The following is a 7,394-nucleotide window of genomic DNA, read 5'->3' as shown; positions in this document are numbered from 1 at the left end:
ACTTACTTGGGTCCTGCGTTTTGGTGTAGTTGTGGAAACCCGGGACTGATAGAGAATGTCAAGCTTTGGCTTGGTTGGTGGTTTTTGGTGGGGCCGAAGGGGGCTTCTTTAGTATTCGGGGCCCATAATCGGGGTGTTTGTGGAACTTCTCAGGCCTCACTGTGCGTTGGTTTGTTGGGGATGGGTGGAGGTGAGCTTGATGTCGGTATAATAGATATACTTAGGGGTTATGGAGGAATGTCTAGAGTCCCTGGGTTTTTAGGGGGTGGAGCAGGTTTTGGCCCCGGACACACATCTATCAGTGATGGTGGACTGCATCGCTGGGGCTTACATCTAAGCAGCTTTTTGACTAAGGGCAGGTCTGCTGCTCTGGGACCTGTGGTCCCAAGGTTCGTCTAGGCATTCTGCTTTGTGGCAGGGATCTCGGGTTTGTTTGTAATGTGGGTGGCCAGTTTGGCTGATTCCCCCTTGTCTGCTTCTCCCTTGTGCTTGGGGGTCAAACCTGTTGCCCGGAACTTAGTGGGAACCTTTGAGGGCTGTTGGGCGATTATCCAAATCTCCTCTGGCAACCTATGGGGCCCAGGTGTCAGGACTTTAATTTTATTTTTAATTTTTTGGCAAGGACAAATTGTAAACCTACCAGTAGAATAGTACGGTGAACCCCCCCCCCCCCCCCCGCCACCATGGACCTATCATTATATTCAACATTTATTAATTGGCAGCCAGTCTTTCATATACATCCCCTCAACCCTATGTGTGGATACACTTTGGGAACTGTCACACCCCACAGGGCTTGACCACTAGTGACATGACCACTGACCCAACTGCCTTGGCACTCTGCAGCTAGAGTTCAAATCTAGGGATTTTGTAGCTTTGTCAGCTTGAGCGAGATTTATAACCGCCTCAGTTTATCCCAAGACCTAGCTTATGTAAACGTTAACTATTCCTAATAATATTACACCTTGAGGCCCATTGGTAGAAAAAGGATCAGTTCCCTATTTAATAAGAGCCTATCAGGGCAGGTTGTGTAGTGATGCCCACACCCGACTCTGTCCCTCAGAAGCTGTCCACGTTCTTCTGTGGCAGATCTGAGGCTTTCTTTTTCTTTTGCCTTGAAAGGAAGAGGAGCACTCCTCACTTAAACTTGGGGATTTCTAGCCGGGTATCTGGGTGCTGGGAGACAGAACTGAGGCTCTCACCCTGCCTCTTTCATTCTTACCGCCTGCTGTATCCCTTCTTGCCCAGGGAGGACTGGTAGAGAAAGAGAGGGCTTCTGGGCTCCTGACAGCCCACTTTTGGCTGGGTACCACTCACCCTTTACATTCCTACAGTGTCTTCCGGGCTCCACATCATGGGCCGGTTTCCTTTGCCTATTCTGACATCTTGTGTCCTACAGTGTCCCATTTGAGGCTCAGATGCCTTGCTTGGTCCCCTAGGATCCAGGACTGATTTAAGGGCAGGAGCCTTTACAGAGAATATTACCCTGGACCAGATTACCACCATCCTTGTCCCAGCAACATTTCTCTGTAAGTTTATTCCCATCCGTCTGTGTCCGGGATGCATTTGGAAATGTTTTTTAAAAATTTTTTTTCTTAATGTTTTTATTTATTTTTGAGACAGAAAGAGACAGAGCATGAGCAGGGAAGGGGCAGAGAGAGAGGGAGGCACAGAATCGGAAGCAGGCTCCAGGCTCCGAGCCATCAGCACAGAGCCCGATGCGGGGCTTGAACTCACAGACTGTGAGATCATGACCTGAGCCGAAGTCGGACGCTCAACCGACTGAGCCACCCAGGCGCCCCTGGAAATGTTTTTTAAAAGGTAAGTTTCCAACTATTTCTTTTAGTATTTATAAAAGGACAATTGATGTTTGTATATTGACCCTTTAAATCCTGCCACCTTGCTAAATTTAAATTCACCTATTGAAGTTTTTTTTGTTTTTGTTTTTGTTTTGTTTTGTTTTGTTTTTTGGATTCTAGGACACTTTCAAGACAGATTTATTTCCCATAGATAATCAGTTTTGTTAACTTTCTGTGTATCCTTCTGGCATTTTTTTTAATGTAAAGACAATCAGAGATTAAATACACACATACATGTTTATGCCCTCCCCACGTTTCCTAGAGGTGTCTTTGGTTAAACGGCAGTATTTTTTTTTAATTTTTTTTAACGTTTATTTATTTTTGAGACATAGAGAGACAGAACATGAACAGGGGAGGGGCAGAGAGAGAGGGAGACACAGAATCTGAAACAGGCTCCAGGCTCTGAGCTGTCAGCACAGAGCCCGACGCGGGGCTCGAACTCACAGACCACGAGATCATGACCTGAGTCGGAGTTGGACGCTTAACCGACTGAGCCACCCAGGCACCCCTAAATGGCAGTATTTAATTGATATGTAGTAATTGATATGTATTCACCTCTTCCTTAATGGCTTCTGGATTTTTTTTTTTAAAGATCTGTCTTTCCCCAAGGGCCTCTGTATGTTCTCCTGTATGTTTCTAAATGTCTATATTTTTGTTTCTTTCTAATCTTTAGCTTTCACACTACTTGGAATTTATTTTTATGCAAGGTGTGGGCTAGGAATCTAACTTCCAATCTGACAGCAGCTTGTCTGAACGATTTCACGAAGAGGCCATCCTTTCCTGGCTGTGTTGAGAGGCTGTATTACCTAAAACCCCAAGAATGTGTGGGCTCTCTATTCTGTTCCACTTACTGTCTGTTGCTGCAGTTACACGGGTTTTATTTTTTGTGCCATTGTAGAATTTCATTTTTGTTATAAAATACAACACAGGAAGTAAAGCACACAAAAGGGATAGTGTAGAATGAACAGAAAGTGAACACCCAGGTCAAAAAGTAGTGCTTTGTTGGTCTCCCCAGATGCTCCCCAGTCACAACTTTGTCCCTCCCTTCAAAAGCAACCTTTCCCTGAGTGTCTCTAAGGTCCGTCACCTGAGTAAGCATCTCTAAACTTTATAGGTTAGCTTTTTTACCTTTTATTTTGCTATTTTTATATTTACTTATTTATTTAAAGAGAGATGGAGTGCGGGAGTGGGGGAGAGGAGCAAAGAGAGAGAATTTTTTTTAACATTTTCTTTATTTTTGAGAGCGAAAGAGAGAGGCAGAGGCAGAGTACGAGCAGAGAGAGAGAGGGAGAGAGGGAGACACAGAATCCGAAGACAGCTCCAGGCTCCGAGCTGTCAGCGTAGAGCCCGACGCGGGGCTCGAACTCACAAACCGTGAGATCATGACCTGAGCTGAAGTCGGACGCTCAACCGACTGAGCCACCCAGGCACCCCGAGGGAGAGGATCTTAAGCAGGCTCCACACTCAGCGCGAAGCCCAACATGGGGCTCGATCTCATGACCCTGGGATCATGACCTGAGCTGAACAAGAGTTGGACTCTCAACCAACTGAGGTACCCTAGCTTTTTTATCTTAAAAAAAAAAAAAATCTAATAGTGATTTTTAAAATGTGTCTTTTAAAATTTATAGATTCTTGGGGCACCTGGGTGGCTCAGTTGGATAAGCGTCCCACTTTGGCTCAGGTCGTGAGCTCGCAGTTCGTGGGTTCAAGCCCCGCATCAGGCTCTGTGCTGGCAGCTCAGAGCCTGGAGCCTGCTTCCGATTCTGTGTCTCCCTGTCTGTCTGCCCCTCCCCTGCTCATTCTCTCTGTCTCTGTCTCTGTCTCTCTACGTTTCTCAAAAATATATAAAACATTAAAAAAAATTAAAATTTATGGGTTCTTTCATCCTCTTCCTTTCCTGCCAGTTTATCTGTTGAAGGACCAAGACCGTTTGATATGTAGAGCTTCCTGCAGGCTGGATTTTGCTGATATATTCTCATTGCAGATAAAGGTATTCCTTTGTATTTCCCCCACATTTGGTGTGGAGTTTCATCACACTTAGGTTCAATCCCTTTGAAAAGATTATAAGTGATGTATGCTTTTATCAGGATGCATATAATATCTGCTTTTGGTTTTCTTTGATGTTAGCCATTCTTGATTCGTAATGCCTAGATGTGTTCGTTCACTGAGGAATGTAAAACGGTGATATGCTAATTCTGTCATTTTCCTGTCTTCGCTGGAATAATATTATAAGGAGACACTTCCCCTCATCTACTATTTGATTACCCAGAGGCACGATTCATATCGGGAAGGAGATTAAATGCTTCAATCTTCCATTTAACGAGTTTTCAAGACAGTGAATTGGTTACCTGTTATTAGAAGTTGACCTTTATTTTAAAAAATATTATAAACTCGTAGGTTTAAACACATCTGATGGGTTTCAATCTATTGCAAGTCATATTCTTGTTAAAACTAACATTGTCCCATCTCTGGCCATTGGCAGCCTTATCTAATTAACCATGAAGTCATAGTGATATGATTCTAAAGAGTCTTTGTAAATCCTTGCTTTCTGGTATGTCAAGATATTTCAGGTTCATTTTGTACATTTCCTGCAACAAATCAGGCATAAGCCATTTTCTTATTTCTGGAAGCACGTATTTCTTTTAATGGGAAATAGTAAGCCAAGACCACAATCTGGGGGTATCTTGGTGGCTCAGTTAGTTAAACATCTGACTCTTTTTTTTTTAATTTAATGTTTATTTATTATTTTTGAGAGAGAGAAAGAGAGAGACAGAGCATGAGCAGGGGAGGGGCAGAGAGAGAGGGAGACACAGAATCTGAAGGAGGCTCCAGGCTCTGAGCTGTCAGCACAGAGCCCCATGTGGGACTCGAACTCATGAACTGCGAGATCATGACCTGAGCCGAAGTCGGATGCTCAACCGGCTGGGCCACCCAGGCGTCCTAAGCATCTGATTCTTGATTTTGGCTCAAGCCATGATCTCACAGTGAATTCGAGCCCTACTTTGGGCTCCACGTGCTAACAGACAGTGCAGAGCCTGCTTGAGATTCTCTCTCCCTCTCTCTGCTCCTGTCCCACTTGCACCCTCTTCTCTCAAAAACAAATAAATAAACTTAAAAAAAAAAAAAAAAGGCGACAGTCTGGAAATCAGGGATGGGTGCTGCAGTTGAATTGGTCACTGTAGCCTTTGGCAGGGGACAGAGCTAAGAAGTACCTCATTGTTCACACTGATATTCCTGATCCAAATTCAGGATTACTGGGATGTTACCTAACCCTTTGAGCATCACATTTGTGTCTCCTTACTTCTACACCAAAATTCTAGATTTTCTAGTTCACGGGGGTTGATGGAATTAGCATATCCCATAATTACTCATTTGCTTCAGAAGGAGATTTGGTTCAGATAGCTTTGCTAACCTCTGTTGCTTCTGTGTATTTCATTCCAATGGGTCCCTCCCTACTGGGTCACCACGGGTTAATGGTGTACCTCTGCCGAAAGCCAAAACTTCTGCCAAGCAACCCTCTCTCCATGACTCTAGCTCCTGAACCTGGTAACTGCTCCCTCCACCTTTAGACCTGGCGTTGGTCGAGACCCTCGGCTCTCGTAAGCATCCGTGGTGCTAAAGCATCTGTTTGTTTTCCCCTAACTCTGCTCACACCTTCGTAACTAGTCCCTAGGCTAAGCGTTCCAGTCCCTAGGCTAAGCGTTCCGCGGTTACCCAGTTTGAATTGCCACCAGACCAACACAGGGTCAGTGTACTTGAAACATCGTCGTTACCGGCTTTGGAGCAAATAAATAATAGCTGGAGAGATCCTGAGAAAAAAGTGCTGACCAAGAAGGTAGAGCAAGTTGGAATGTTCTTGTGTTGTATCAAATCAAATGGTTAGCGGGAAATGGAGATCCCTTAAAGCCGACTCTTCCGTAATTCCACAGGAGCCTGAGGAAGATTATGCACTTCATGTGTTCATATTTTTTATAAGGAAATAGATTGGTCACAGTGGACTTGGCAAACAGAAGACAGTGTGTGGCGAATCTGGTTGCACCGTATAAAAAAACTGTAGCAGTTTCCATCTCAGGGACACCTGTTACAATCGCACGTCGCTGACACAAGATCCCGTCCTGAGGTGTTGTTGAGACGTAGCATTTTAGGACCCAAGTCGTGCTGACAGTGTTTTCTGCAGATTTCACATCGCACTTTCTTTCTAGCCGTAGTGTCTCATCCTTGAGGACTCTTACAATGGCGTAAGGGATGTATTTCTTTACCGTTGGGAGAACAAGACAATGTTAAATTGGTTTCTCTGGGAAATAGCAATGTGCAGATTGAAGTTGGTGTTTTACACTCGTTCATAGATCGTGTGAATATGGAAGTCTTTTTGGATCCCATTTGCCCCCAACGTTTTCTTCTGACGTTTTACAGGCATGCAGAAAAGTTGAAAAGTTTTGCTGTTCTGAATGTCCTCGTACTCGCCAGTATGGATGGATAGGTGTGACAGAGCCAGTAGAGCAAAATGTTGTCAACTGGGTCGTACGTTAGCAGGAAGATTCTCAGGTAGAAATATTTTACCACATATTTATACATATGCACACACATACACACAGACACACACACAGATTCAGCTTACTAAAAGAAGGAAGTTTTCCTCACCTAGTAGGTTTTCTGACACTACACCGTCCTGTCCCTTCCTGGGATAAAGTCTACTTGGTGACGATGTAGTCTTATTTCTTGAAGGCACAGCTGGATCCAATTCGCCAACGTTTTATTTAGAACTTTTGCACCTCGTTTTATAAGTGGCATTGACCCCTGGTTTTCTTTCTTCTGTAGGGTCCTTGCTTGCTCTTGGTGTCCTTGATGAATGAGCTAGGAAGCTGGTTTTAATGCTTTGGGGCACTTAAGCTTTATTACAGAATGACCTATTCCTCGAAGTGTTGCTGGAATTGGCCAATAAAATGGTCTGAGGCCCGTGCCTTTGGGAGAGACCTTTGTCCTTTGCTTTTCTTTTTCGGTTAATAATTGGTTCCTTTTTTTTTTTTTTTTGGACTCGATTTTGGGCAATTTCTGTTCTTCTAGGAAATCCCCCATTTCTCCTAGTCTTTTCCTTTCTCTTCTCTCCTTCTCTCTCTTGGCCGTGCTGCCCCCTTCCCTGCAGAGCCCCTTCTTGGCTGGCTGGGCCCCCTCTGCCTTACGCTCTGAGTGGCAGCATAATGTTCACGGCTGTAGGTCTTCTGTGACAGAGCCCTGTTCTCCTGGTTGGCATCCCTGCTTGTTCTTACTGGTGTGGCAGGTTTAAGGAACCGTGCCTTTAGTTTTAAGGCCTGGGCACAGCCACAGATCCCAGCACACTGAACTGCCAATCACAGTAGGGCCTGGGGGAGGCGGACAATCAATTTATGGCCTTTTGACCCTATAGTGGAATGGCATGTCAACGTTTCCCAGACATCCTGACATCCCTCCTATGGGGTCTCTCCCTGCCCTATTGAACTCAGAAGTGACCATGTGTCTCGATTTGCTAATGAGCTATATCTGAGGTGTCACTTTGGGTAA

The sequence above is a fragment of the Panthera uncia genome (assembly GCF_023721935.1).
Source record: "Panthera uncia isolate 11264 chromosome A3 unlocalized genomic scaffold, Puncia_PCG_1.0 HiC_scaffold_11, whole genome shotgun sequence".
NCBI classification, from domain to species: Eukaryota; Metazoa; Chordata; class Mammalia; order Carnivora; family Felidae; genus Panthera; species Panthera uncia.
The sequence above is the reverse complement of the archived record's forward strand: the minus strand, read 5'-3'. Positions refer to the sequence as shown.